Source organism: Lolium perenne, chromosome 6, assembly GCF_019359855.2.
Source record: "Lolium perenne isolate Kyuss_39 chromosome 6, Kyuss_2.0, whole genome shotgun sequence".
NCBI lineage: Eukaryota > Viridiplantae > Streptophyta > Magnoliopsida > Poales > Poaceae > Lolium > Lolium perenne.
Window position 1 is genome coordinate 191,276,376 of NC_067249.2, and position 15,431 is coordinate 191,291,806.

Consider the following 15,431-nt stretch of genomic DNA (forward strand, 5'->3'; position numbering starts at 1 on the left):
ACACATGTGTTCATATGAAACAGCGGAGCGTGTCTCTCTCCCATACAAAGAATGCTAGGATCCGAGTTTATTCAAACAAAAACAAAAACAAAAGCAAACAGACGCTCCAAGTAAAGCACATAAGATGTGACTGAATAAAAATATAGTTTCACTAGAGGTGACCTGATAAGTTGTCGATGAAGAAGGGGCAAGGCATCCCCAAGATTAGATGCTTGAGTTTTCTTGAAATATGCAGGGATGAACCACGGGGGCATCCCCAAGCTTAGACTTTTCACTCTTCTTGATCATATTGTATCATCCTCCTCTCTTGATCATTGAAAACTTCCTCCACACCAAACTCGAAACAAACTCATTAGAGGGTTAGTGCATAATCAAAATTCACATATTCAGAGCTGACATAATCATTCTTAACACTTCTGGATATTGCACAAAGCTACTGAAAGTTAATGGAACAAAGAAATCCATCAAACATAGCAAAACAGGCAATGCGAAATAAAAGGCAGAATCTGTCAAAACAGAACAGTCCGTAAAGACGAATTTTTCTGGGGCACTTAACAGGCTCAGATGAAAAAGATCAAATTGAATGAAAGTTGCGTACATATCTGAGGATCACGCACGTAAATTGGCAGATTTTTCTGAGTTAGCTACAGACGGGGCTGCTCAATTTCGTGACAGTAAGAAATCTGTTTCTGTGCAGTAATCCAAATCTAGTATCAACCCTACTATCAAAGACTTTACTTGGCACAACAATGCAATAAAATAAAGATAAGGAGAGGTTTCTACAGTAGTAACAACTTCCAAGACTCAAATATAAAACAAAAGTGCAGAAGTAAAATAATGGGTTGTCTCCCATAAACGCTTTTCTTTAACGCCTTTCAGCTAGGCGCAGAAAGTGTGAATCAGGTATTATCGAGAGATGAAGCATCAACATTCTTACCAGGGGAGTTGGGACTTTTCTCAACAATGCATTGTATCTTGTCTATATAAGTAACTCCTCTTTCATTGCTCCTAGGCTTACTACCCTCATCAAACAAATTTTCAGGAACAAGCCAAGCATAGTTATTTTCTAGAGCTTCATGCATTCCCATTAGTTTATGAGGTATTGGTACTTTAATCTCCCCCTCACCATTAACGTTATTAGTATACTTTAATCTATCCATGTCCATCTTTTCAAGTGTTTTTGATATAGAGAACGCAAACAAGACAGTAAATAAAGTAATGCAAGTAACTAATTTTTTTGTGTTTTTGATGTAAAGAAAGCAAACAAAGCAGAAAATAAAATAAAGTAAAGCAAAAACAAAGTAAAGAGATTGGATGTGGGAGACTCCCCTTGCAGCGTGCCTTGATCTCCCGGCAACGGCGCCAGAAAACAGTCTTGATGGCGTGTGATGCACACGTCCGTTGGGAATCCCAAGAGGAAGGTGTGATGCGCACAGCAGTAAGTTTTCCCTCAGAAAGAAACCAAGGTTTATCGAACCAGTAGGAGTCAAGGGCCACGTGAAGGTCGTTGGTGACGGAGTGTAGTGCGGCGCAACACCAGGGATTCCGGCGCCAATGTGGAACCTGCACAACACATTCAAAATACTTTGCCCCAACGTAAAAGTGAGGTTGTCAATCTCACCGGCTTGCTGTAAACAAAGGATTAAATGTATAGTGTGGAAGGTGATGTTTGTTTGCGAAGAACAGTAGAGAACAATGATTGCAGTAGATTGTATTCAGATGTAAAAGAATGGACCGGGGTCCACAGTTCACTAGTGGTGTCTCTCCCATAAGATAAATGGCATGTTGGGTGAACAAATTACAGTTGGGCAATTGACAAATAGAGATGCATACATATCATGATGATTACTATGAGATTTAATCAGGGCATTACGACAAAGTACATAGACCGCTATCCAGCATGCATCTATGCCTAAAAAGTCCACCTTCGGGTTAGCATCCGCACCCCTTCCAGTATTAAGTTGCAAACAATAGACAATTGCATTAAGTATGGTGCGTAATGTAATCAACACAAATATCCTTAGACAAAGCATTGATGTTTTATCCCTAGTGGCAACAGCACATCCACAACCTTAGAACTTTCTGTCACTGTCCCAGATTCAATGGAGGCATGAACCCACTATCGAGCATAAATACTCCCTCTTGGAGTTACAAGTATCAACTTGGCCAGAGCCTCTACTAGAAACGGAGAGCATGCAAGAACATAAATAACATATATATGATAGATTGATAATCAACTTGACATAGTATTCAATATTCATCGGATCCCAACAAACACAACATGTAGCATTACAAATAGATGATCTTGATCATGATAGGCAGCTCACAAGATCTAAACATGGTAGCACAATGAGGAGAAGACAACCATCTAGCTACTGCTATGGACCCATAGTCCAAGGATGAACTACTCACACATTAATCCGGAGGCAGGCATGATGATGTAGAGCCCTCCGGTGATGATTCCCCTCTCCGGCAGGGTGCCGGAGGCGATCTCCTGAATCCCCCGAGATGGGATTGGCGGCGGCGGCGTCTCTGGAAGTATTTCCGTATCGTGGCTCTCGGTAATAGGGTTTTCGCGACGGAGAGTTTAAGTAGGCGGAAGGGCAGAGTCGGAGGGCTGACGAGGGGCCCACACCATAGGCCGGCGCGGGGCCCTCCCAGGCCGCGCCGCCCTATGGTCTGGCCACCTCGTGGCCCCACTTCGTATGCTCTTCGGTCTTCTGGAAGCTCCGTGGAAAAATAAGACCCTGGGCGTTGATTTCGTCCAATTCCGAGAATATTTCCTTTGTAAGATTTCTGAAACCAAAAACAGCAGAAAACAGCAACTGGCGCTTCGGCATCTCGTTAATAGGTTAGTGCCGGAAAATGCATAATAATGATGTAAAGTATGTATAAAACATGTGAGTATTGTCATAAAAGTAGCATGGAACATAAGAAATTATAGATACGTTTGAGACGTATCAAGCATCCCCAAGCTTAGTTCCTACTCGCCCTCGAGTAGGTAAACGATAACAATGATAATTTCTGAAGTGACATGCTATCATAATCTTGATCAATACTATTGTAAAGCATATGAAGTGAATGAAGTGATTCGAAGCAATGGTAAAGACAATGATTAAACAACTGATCATATAGTAAAGACTTTTCATGAATAGTACTTTCAAGACAAGCATCAATAAGACTTGCATAGGAGTTAACTCATAAAGCAATAGATTCTTAGTAGAAAGTTTTGAAGCAACACAAAGGAAGATATAAGTTTCAGCAGTTGCTTTCAACTTCAACACGTATATCTCATGGATAATTGTCAACACAAAGTAATATGATGAATGCAAATAAGCAAGTATGTAGGAATCAATGCACACAGTTGACACAAGTGTTTGCTTCTAAGATAGAAAGAAGTAGGTAAACTGACTCAACATAAAGTAAAAGAATGGGCCCTTCGCAGAGGGAAGCATGGATTACTATTTTTGTGCTAGAGCTTTTATTTTGAAAACATAGAAACAATTTTGTCAACGGTAGTAATAATTCATATGCATTATGTATAAGACATCCTATAAGTTGCAAGCCTCATGCATAGAATACCAATAGTGCTCGCACCTTGTCCTAATTAGCTTGGATTAACATGGATTATCATTGCATAACATATGTTTCAACCAAGTGTCACAAAGGGGTACCTCTATGCCGCCTGTACAAAGGTCCAAGGAGATAAATCGCATTTGATTTCTCGTTTTTGATAGATCTCAACTAAGGACATCCATACCGGGACAACATAGAAAACAGATAATGGACTCCTCTTTTAATGCATAAGCATACAACAACAGATAATATTCTCATAAGAGATTGAGGATTAATGTCCAAACTGAAACTTCCACCATGATTCATGGCTTTAGTTAGCGGCCCAATGTTCTTCTCTAACAATATGCATACTCAAACCATTTGATCATGAAAATCACCCTTACTTCAGACAAGATGAACATGCATAGCAACTCACATGATATCCAACAAAGGTGTAATAGTTGATGGTGTCCCCAGAAACATGGTTACCGCTCAACAAGCAACTTATAAGAAATAAGATACATAGCAACATATTCAATACCACAATAGTTTTTAAGCTATTTTCCCATGAGCTATGTATTGCAAAGACAAGGAATGAAATTTTAAAGGTAGCACTCAAGTAATTTACTTTGGAATGGCAGAGAAATACCAGGTAGTAGGTAGGTATAGTGGACACAAATGGCATGGATTTTGGCTCAAGGATTTGGATGCACGAGAAGTATTTCCTCTCAGTACAAGGCTTTGGCTAGCAAGGTTGTTTGAAGCAAACACAAGTATGAACCGGTACAGCAAAACTTACATAAGAACATATTTCAAGCATTATAAGACTCTACACTGTCTTCCTTGTTGTTCAAACACTTCACCAGAAAATATCTAGACTTAGAGAGACCAATCATGCAAACCAAATTTCAACAAGCTCTACGGTATTTCTTCATTAATAGGTGCAAAGTACATGATGCAAGAGCTTAAACATGATCTATTTGAGCACAACAATTGCCAAGTATCAAATTATTCAAGACAATATACCAATTACCACATGAAGCATTTTCTGTTTCCAACCATATAACAATGAACGAAGCAGTTTCAACCTTCGCCATGAACATTAAAAGTAACACTAAGAACACATGTGTTCATATGCAACAGCGGAGCGTGTCTCTCTCCCATACAAAGAATGCTAGGATCCGAGTTTATTCAAACAAAAACAAAAACAAAAGTAAACAGACGCTCCAAGTAAAGCACATAAGATGTGACTGAATAAAAATATAGTTTCACTAGAGGTGACCTGATAAGTTGTCGATGAAGAAGGGGCAAGGCATCCCCAAGATTAGATGCTTGAGTCTTCTTGAAATATGCAGGGATGAACCACGGGGGCATCCCCAAGCTTAGACTTTTCACTCTTCTTGATCATATTGTATCATCCTCCTCTCTTGATCCTTGAAAACTTCCTCCACACCAAACTCGAAACAAACTCATTAGAGGGTTAGTGCATAATCAAAATTCACATATTCAGAGGTGACATAATCATTCTTAACACTTCTGGACATTGCACAAAGCTACTGAAAGTTAATGGAACAAAGAAATCCATCAAACATAGCAAAACAGGCAATGCGAAATAAAAGGCAGAATATGTCAAAACATAACAGTCCGTAAAGATGAATTTTTCTGGGGCACTTAACAGGCTCAGATGAAAAAGATCTAATTGAATGAAAGTTGCGTACATATCTGAGGATCCACGCACGTAAATTGGCAGATTTTTCTGAGTTACCTACAGACGGGGCTGCTCAATTTCGTGACAGTAAGAAATCTGTTTCTGTGCAGTAATCCAAATCTAGTATCAACCGTACTATCAAAGACTTTACTTGGCACAAAAATGCAATAAAATAAAGATAAGGAGAGGTTGCTACAGTAGTAACAACTTCCAAGACTCAAATATAAAACAAAAGTGCAGAATTAAAATAATGGGTTGTCTCCCATAAGCGCTTTTCTTTAACGCCTTTCAGCTAGGCGCAGAAAGTGTGAATCAGGTATTATCGAGAGATGAAGCATCAACATTCTTACCAGGGGAGTTGGGAGTTTTCTCAACAATGAATTGTATCTTGTCTATATAAGTAACTCCTCTTTCGTTGCTCCTAGGCTTACTATCCTCATCAAACAAATTTTCTGGAACAAGCCAAGCATAGTTATTTTCTAGAGCTTCATGCATTCCCATTAGTTTATGAGGTATTGGTACTTTAATCTCCCCCTCACCATTGACGTTATTAGTATACTTTAATCTATCCATGTCCATCTTTTCAAGTGTTTTTGATATAGAGAACGCAAACAAGACAGTAAATAAAGTAATGCAAGTAACTAATTTTTTTTGTGTTTTTGATGTAAAGAAAGCAAACAAAGCAGAAAATAAAATAAAGTAAAGCAAAAACAAAGTAAAGAGATTGGATGTGGGAGACTCCTCTTGCAGCGTGCCTTGATCTCCAGGCAACGGCGCCAGAAAACAGTCTTGATGGCGCGTGATGCACACGTCCGTTGGGAACCCCAAGAGGAAGGTGTGATGCGCACAGCAGTAAGTTTTCCCTTAGAAAGAAACCAAGGTTTATCGAACCAGTAGGAGTCAAGGGCCACGTGAAGGTCGTTGGTGACGGAGTGTAGTGCGGCGCAACACCAGGGATTCCGGCGCCAACGTGGAACCTGCACAACACAATCAAAATACTTTGCCCCAACGTAAAAGTGAGGTTGTCAATCTCACCGGCTTGCTGTAAACAAAGGATTAAATGTATAGTGTGGAAGGTGATGTTTGTTTGCGAAGAACAGTAGAGAACAATGATTGCAGTAGATTGTATTCAGATGTAAAAGAATGGACCGGGGTCCACAGTTCAGATTGTATCCCATGAACGGCTCGATTCGTCCTGACAAGTTGGAGATAAACCTTCTGACGAAATTAATTTGTTACAGCAAGCCGGTGAGATTGACAACCTCACTGTTTCGTTGGGGCAAAGTACTTTGGTTGTGTTGTGCAGGTTCCACGTTGGCGCCGGAATCCCTGGTGTTCCGCCGCACTACATCCCGCCACCAACAACCTTCAACGTGCTTCTTGGCTCCTCCTGGTTCGATAAACCTTGGTTTCTTTCTGAGGGAAAACTTGCTACTGTGTGCATCATACCTTCCTCTTGGGGTTCCCAACGAACGTGTGTGTTACACGCCATCAAGCTCTTTTTCTGGCGCCGTTGCCGGGGAGATCAAGACACGCTGCAAGGGGAGTCCCCACAATCCAATATCTTTACTTTGTTTTTGCCTTGCTTTATTTACTACTTTGTTTGCTGCACTTAAACAAAACACAAAAAAATTAGTTGCTAGTTTTTACTTGTCTTGTTCTCTATATCAAAAACACACAAAAAATTAGTTACTTGCATTTACTTTATCTAGTTTGCTTTATTTACTACTGTTAAAATGAATACTCCTGAAAACACTAAGTTGTGTGACTTCACAAACACAAATAATAATGATTTCCTATGCACACCTATTGCTCCACCTGCTACTACAGCAGAATTCTTTGAAATTAAACCTGCTTTACTGAATCTTGTTATGAGAGAGCAATTTTCTGGTGTTAGTTCTGATGATGCTGCTGCCCATCTTAATAATTTTGTTGAACTATGTGAAATGCAAAAGTATAAGGATGTAGATGGTGATATTATAAAATTGAAATTGTTTCCTTTCTCATTAAGAGGAAGAGCTAAAGATTGGTTGCTATCTCTGCCTAGAAATAGTATTGATTCATGGACTAAATGTAAAGATGCTTTTATTGGTAGATATTATCCTCCCGCTAAAATTATATATTTGAGAAGTAGCATAATGAATTTTAAACAATTAGATAATGAACATGTTGCTCAAGCTTGGGAAAGAATGAAATCTTTGGTTAAAAATTGCCCAACCCATGGACTGACTACTTGGATGATCATCCAAACCTTTTATGCAGGACTGAACTTTTCTTCGCGGAACCTATTGGATTCAGCTGCTGGAGGTACCTTTATGTCCATCACTCTTGGTGAAGCAACAAAGCTTCTTGATAATATGATGATTAATTACTCTGAATGGCACACGGAAAGAGCTCCACAAGGTAAGAAGGTAAATTCTGTCAAAGAAACCTCTTCCTTGAGTGATAAGATTGATGCTATTATGTCTATGCTTGTGAATGATAGGACTAATGTTGATCCTAATAATGTTCCATTAGCCTCATTGGTTGCTCAAGAAGAACATGTTGATGTAAACTTCATTAAAAATAATAATTTCAAGAACAATGCTTATCGGAACAATTCTAGTAATAACTATAGGCCATATCCGTATAATAATGGTAACGGTTATGGTAATTCTTATGGGAATTCTTACAACAATAATAGGAACACACACCCTGGACTTGAAGCTATGCTTAAAGAATTTATTAGTACACAAACTGCTTTTAACAAATCTGTTGAGGAAAAGCTCAATAAAATTGATATTCTTGCTTCTAAGGTTGATAGTCTTGCCTCTGATGTTGATCTTTTGAAATCGAAAGTTATGCCTAATAAGGATATTGAAAATAAAATTGTTACTACAGAAAATGCCATCCAAGTTAGAATTAATGAGAATATAAGATTAATGGCTGAATTGCATGCTAGGTGGGAAAGAGAAGAAAATGAAAAACTAGCTAAAGAGAATAATGTAGCTAAAGTTTGGACTATTACCACCACTAGCAATGCTAATGTTCCACATGTTGCTGCACCTCCTACTAATAATGGTGAAAGAATTGGTGTTGGCAATGTTTCCACTTCTAATGCAAAGCCTGCAAAACTGCCGGAAACTGCTAAAACTGCTGAAACTGCCTGTGATAAAACTGCTGATTTTTTTTCCAACATTGGGAATGATGATCCCATTGCTGTAGATCATAATGGTTTAGATTTTGATGATTTCCACATCTCTGAAGTCACAAAGTTTTTACAAAAGCTTGCTAAAAGTCCCAATGCTAGTGCTATAAATTTAGCCTTTACAAAACATATTACGAATGCTCTCATAAAAGCTAGAGAAGAGAAACTAGAACGTGAAGCTTCTATTCCTAGAAAGCTAGAGGATGGTTGGGAGCCCATCATTAAGATGAAGGTAAATGACTTTGATTGTAATGCTTTATGTGATCTTGGTGCAAGTATTTCTGTTATGCCTAAGAAAATTTATGATATGCTTGACTTGCCACCATTGAAAAATTGTTATTTGGATGTTAATCTCACTGATAATGCTAAAAAGAAACCTTTGGTGAGAGTTGATAATGTTCGCATTACCGTTAACAATGACCTTGTCCCCGTTGATTTTGTTGTCTTGGATATTGAATGCAATGCATCTTGTCCCATTATATTGGGAAGACCTTTTCTTCGAACTGTTGGAGCTATCATTGATATGAAGGAAGGTAATATTAAATATCAATTTCCTCTCAAGAAATGTATGGAACACTTCCCTAGAAATAGAATGAAGTTACCTTATGATTCTATTATTAGAACAAATTATGATGTTGATGCTTCATCTCTTGATGTTACTTGATTCACACTTTCTGCGCCTAGCTGAAAGGCGTTAAAGAAAAGCGCTTATGGGAGACAACCCATGTTTTTAGTACAGTACTTTATTTTATATCTGAGTCTTGGAAGTTGTTTACTACTGTAGCAACCTCTCCTTATCTTAGTTTTGTGCATTGTTGTGCCAAGTAAAGTCGTTGATAGTAAGGTTCATACTAGATTTGGATTACTGCGCAGAAACAGATTTCTTTGCTGTCACGAATCTGGGCCTAATTCTCTGTAGGTAACTCAGAAAATTATGCCAATTTACGTGAGTGATCCTCAGATATGTACTCAACTTTCATTCAATTTGGGCATTTTCATCTGAGCAAGTATGGTTCCACTTGAAAATTCGTCTTTACGAACTGTTCTGTTTTGACAGATTCTGCCTTTTATTTAGCATTGCCTCTTTTGCTATGTTGGATGAATTTCTTTGATCCATTAATGTCCAGTAGCTTTGTGCAATGTCCAGAAGTGTTAAGAATGATTATGTCACCTCTGAACATGTAAACTTTTATTGTGCACTAACCCTCTAATGAGTTGTTTCGAGTTTGGTGTGGAGGAAGTTTTCAAGGATCAAGAGAGGGAAATGATGCAATATGATCAAGAAGAGTGAAAGCTCTAAGCTTGGGGATGCCCCGGTGGTTCACCCCTGCATATTTTAAGAAGACTCAAGCGTCTAAGCTTGGGGATGCCCAAGGCATCCCCTTCTTCATCGACAACATTATCAGGTTCCTCCCCTGAAACTATATTTTTATTCCATCACATCTTATGTGCTTTGCTTGGAGCGTCGGTTTGTTTTTGTTTTTGTTTTTGTTTGAATAAAATGGATCCTAGCATTCATTGTGTGGGAGAGAGACACGCTCCGCTGTTGCATATGGAAAAATATGTCCTTAGGCTTTACTCATAGTATTCATGGCGAAGGTTGAATCTTCTTCGTTAAATTGTTATATGGTTGGAATCGGGAAATGCTACATGTAGTAATTCTAAAATGTCTTGAATAATTTGATACTTGGCAATTGTTGTGCTCATGTTTAAGCTCTTGCATCATATACTTTGCACCTATTAATGAAGAAATACATAGAGCTTGCTAAAATTTGGTTTGCATATTTGGTCTCTCTAAAGTCTAGATAATTTCTAGTATTGAGTTTTGAACAACAAGGAAGACGGTGTAGAGTCTTATAATGTTTACAATATGTCTTTTATGTAAGTTTTGCTGCACCGGTTCATCCTTGTGTTTGTTTCAAATAACCTTGCTAGCCTAAACCTTGTATCGAGAGGGAATACTTCTCATGCATCCAAAATCCTTGAGCCAACCACTATGCCATTTGTGTCCACCATACCTACCTACTACATGGTATTTCTCCGCCATTCCAAAGTAAATTGCTTGAGTGCTACCTTTAAATTTCCATCATTCGCCTTTGCAATATATAGCTCATGGGACAAAATAGCCTTAAAAACTATTGTGGTATTGAATATGTACTTATGCACTTTATCTCTTATTAAGTTGCTTGTTGTGCGATAACCATGTTCCTGGGGACGCCATCAACTCTTTGTTGAATATCATGTGAGTTGCTATGCATGTTCGTCTTGTCTGAAGTAAGGGCGGTTTTCACAATCAAATGGTTTGAGTATGCATACTGTTAGAGAAGAACATTGGGCCGCTAACTAAAGCCATGAATCATGGTGGAAGTTTCAGTTTGGACATAAAACCTCAATCTCTTATGAGAATATTATCTGTTGTTGAATGCTTAAGCATTAAAAGAGGAGTCCATTATCTGTTGTCTATGTTGTCCCGGTATGGGTGTCTAAGTTGAAGAATGATCAAAAGCGAGAAATCCAATGCGAGCTTTCTCCTTAGACCCTTGTACAGGCGGCATAGAGGTACCCCTTTGTGACACTTGGTTGAAACATATGTTATGCAATGATAATCCGTGTTAACCCAAGCTAATTAGGACAAGGTGCGGGCACTATTAGTACACTATGCATGAGGCTTGCAACTTGTAAGATATAATTTACATGATACATATGCTTTATTACTACCGTTGACAAAATTGTTTCATGTTTTCAAAATAAAAGCTCTAGCACAAATATAGCAATCGATGCTTTCCTCTTTGAAGGACCTTTTTTTACTTTTATGTTGAGTCAGTTCACCTATTTCTCTCCACCTCAAGAAGCAAACACTTGTGTGAACTGTGCATTGATTCCTACATACCTACATATTGCACTTGTTATATTACTTTACATTGACAATATCCATGAGATATACATGTTATAAGTTGAAAGCAACCGCTGAAACTTAATCTTCCTTTGTGTTGCTTCAATACCTTTACTTTGATTTATTGCTTTATGAGTTAACTCTTATGCAAGACTTATTGATGCTTGTCTTGAAGTACTATTCATGAAAAGTCTTTGCTTTATGATTCAGTTGTTTACTCATGTCATTACCATTGTTTTGATCGCTGCATTCATTACATATGCTTACAATAGTATGATCAAGGTTATGATGGCATGTCACTCCAGAAATTATCTTTGTTATCGTTTACACCTTCGGACGAGCAGAAACTAAGCTTGGGGATGCTGATACGTCTCCGACGTATCAATAATTTCTTATGTTCCATGCCACATTATTGATGATATCTACATGTTTTATGCATACTTTATGTCATATTTATGCATTTTCCGGCACTAACCTATTAACGAGATGCCGAAGAGCCAGTTGCTGTTTTCTGCTGTTTTTGGTTTCATAAATCCTACAAAGGAAATATTCTCGGAATTGGACGAAATCAACGCCCAGGGGCCTATTTTGCCACGAAGCTTCCAGAAGACCGGGGGGGAGATGAAGTGGGGCCACGAGGCGCCGGCCTGATGTGTGGGGCCCTCGTGTGGCCCCCTGACCTGCCCTTCCGCCTACTTAAAGCCTCCATCGCGAAACCCCCAGTACCGAGAGCCACGATACGGAAAACCTTACTGAGACGCCGCCGCCGCCAATCCCATCTCGGGGGATTCAGGAGATCGCCTCCGGCACCCTGCCGGAGAGGGGAATCATCTCCCGGAGGACTCTTCACCGCCATGGTCGCCTCCGGAGTGATGAGTGAGTAGTTCACCCCTGGACTATGGGTCCATAGCAGTAGCTAGATGGTCGTCTTCTCCTTATGTGCTTCATTGTTGGATCTTGTGAGCTGCCTAACATGATCAAGATCATCTATCTGTAATGCTATATGTTGTGTTTGTCGGGATCCGATGGATAGAGAATACTATGTTATGTTGATTATCAATCTATTACCTATGTGTTGTTTATGATCTTGCATGCTCTCCGTTATTAGTAGAGGCTCTGGCCAAGTTTTTACTCTTAACTCCAAGAGGGAGTATTTATGCTCGATAGTGGGTTCATGCCTCCATTAAATGCGGGACGATGTGACAGAAAGTTCTAAGGTTGTGGATGTGCTGTTGCCACTAGGGATAAAACATTGATGCTATGTCTGAGGATGTAGGTATTGATTACATTACGCACCATACTTAATGCAATTGTCTGTTGTTTGCAACTTAATACTGGAAGGGGTTCGGATGATAACCTGAAGGTGGACTTTTTAGGCATAGATGCATGCTGGATAGCGGTCTATGTACTTTGTCGTAATGCCCAATTAAATCTCACTATACTCATCATATCATGTATGTGCATTGTCATGCCCTCTCTATTTGTCAATTGCCCGACTGTAATTTGTTCACCCAACATGCTATTTATCTTATGGGAGAGACACCTCTAGTGAACTGTGGACCCCGGTCCTATTCTTTACATCGAATACAATCTACTGCAATATTTGTTCTTTACTATTTTCTGCAAACAATCATCATCCACACTATACATCTAATCCTTTGTTACAGCAAGCCGGTGAGATTGACAACCTCACTGTTTCGTTGGGGCAAAGTACTTTGGTTGTGTTGTGCAGGTTCCACGTTGGCGCCGGAATCCCTGGTGTTGCGCCGCACTACATCCCGCCACCAACAACCTTCAACGTGCTTCTTGGCTCCTCCTGGTTCGATAAACCTTGGTTTCTTTCTGAGGGAAAACTTGCTACTGTGTGCATCATACCTTCCTCTTGGGGTTCCCAACGAACGTGTGTGTGCAAAAATTAAGGATAGAAGAGACATAATCTTTAAGGTCCTTACAAACAACACTAGTTTCATAATTTTTAGCAATGAAGGATTCTATCTCAGAGGCTCCCATAAATATGACAAATTGTTCTACCTCTTCGAACCCAAAATGAAGATAGCTATTCCAATTATAGTTCTTAATTAAAACTTCCTCACTAAAGCCACATTGAAATTTAAGATGTTTAGTATCCTATTTAGAGCAACAGTTTATGTCATGGCGTTTAAGCAAGATTTTAGCAATTGTATTCAATTTTTCTATCACAGCACTCATAACTTTTCCCGTTCTTGATTCTCTATAATTATTATATAATTCTATAAGCTCCAAATAGGTTGTAGGTTCTCCCATAACAACAGTTTTTAATTTTTTGGTTTTTCAAATTTTTATGGATTTTCGGGTATATAGGAAAAATAAAACAAGACAAAAATAAACTAGACGAAAGTAAACTAAGCAAAATAATACTAGACAGAAATAAACTAAGCACAAGTAAGCTAGACAAAAGTAAACTAAGCAAAACAAAATAAAATAAAACAAAAACAGAGAGAGAGGTAGAGTGTACTCCCCAGGTGAACTTATGAGTAGAGCTATGCCTCCCCGGCAACGGCGCCAGAAAATAGTCTTGATGACCCACAAGTATAGGGGATCGCAACAGTCTTCGAGGGAAGTAAAACCCAATTTATTGATTCGACACAAGGGGAGACAAAGAATACTTATAAGCCTTAACAACTGAGTTGTCAATTCAGCTGCACCTGGAAAAGCACTAGTAACAGGGGTGATGTGAAAGCAACAGTAATATGAGAGCAGTAGTAACAGTAACACATCAGCAGTAGCTGTAATATGAGAGCAATGGCACCAGAAAATTGTTGATACTACTTCCAATGACATGTAGGAACGAGTATATGATGATGAGAGATGGACCGGGGTTCCCAGCTATCTACACTAGTGGTAACTCTCCAATAACAAGTGTTGGGTGAACAAATTACAGTTGGGCAATTGATAGGATTGAAATAGCATTAAGACAGAACATCAAGATTATTAATCATGTAGGCATGTTTCCCATATATAGTCATACGTGCTCGCAATGATAAACTTGTACAACATCTTTTGTCCTACCAGCCGGTGGCAGCCGGGCCTCTAGGGAATCTACTGGAAATTAAGGCACTCCTTTTAATAGAGCACCGGAGCAAAGCATTAACACTCCGTGAAAACATGTGATCCTCATATCTAAGCCTTCCCCTCTAGTTGTCCCAATTTCTGTCACTTTGGGGCCTTTGGTTCCAGACATAGACATGTGCATACAACTTGTAGATACAATCTAAGCAATAATTATAGAGCTTAAATCTAAGATCATGCCACTCGGGCCCTAGTGACAAGCATTAAACACAACAAGATTGCAGCAACAATAACTTCACAAACTTTATAGATAGACTAATAATAATGTAACAATCCATCGGATCCCAACAAACACAACACCGATTACATCAGATGAATCTCAATCATGTAAGGCAGCTTATGAGATCATTGTATGGAAGTACATGGGGGAGAGAATACCAACTAGCTACAGCTAGAATCCGTAGTCCATGGGGGAACTACTCACGGAGCATGATGGAGGCGGTGGCGTCGATGGAGATGGCTTCCGGGGGCAATTCCCCTTCCCGGCAGGGTGCCGGAACAGAGACTTCTGTCCCCCGAATTGGAGTTTCGCGATGGTGGCGGCGCCCCTAGAGTCTTTCTGGAGTTTCGTCAATTGGTATCGATGTTTTAGGTCACCAGGGCTTAAATAGGCGAAGAGTCGGAGTCGGAGGGGCCACGGGGTCTCCTCACACTAGGGTGGCGCGCCCCCCTCCTGGGCCGCGCCGCCACCACGTGTGGGGCCCCCAGGGCACCCCTCTGGTCCCCCTCTGACTTTCTGGAAGGTTCCGGGAAAAATAAGGTTCTGGGCGTTGATTTCGTCGAATTCCGAGAATATTGCCCGAACAGACTTTCTGGAACCAAAAACAACAGAAAACAGCAACTGGCCCTTCGGCATCTCGTTAATAGGTTAGTTCCATAAAATGCATAAAAACATTATAAAGTGCAAGCAAAACATGTAAGTATTGTCATAAAACAAGCATGGAACATCAGAAATTATAGGTACGTTGGAGACGTATCAG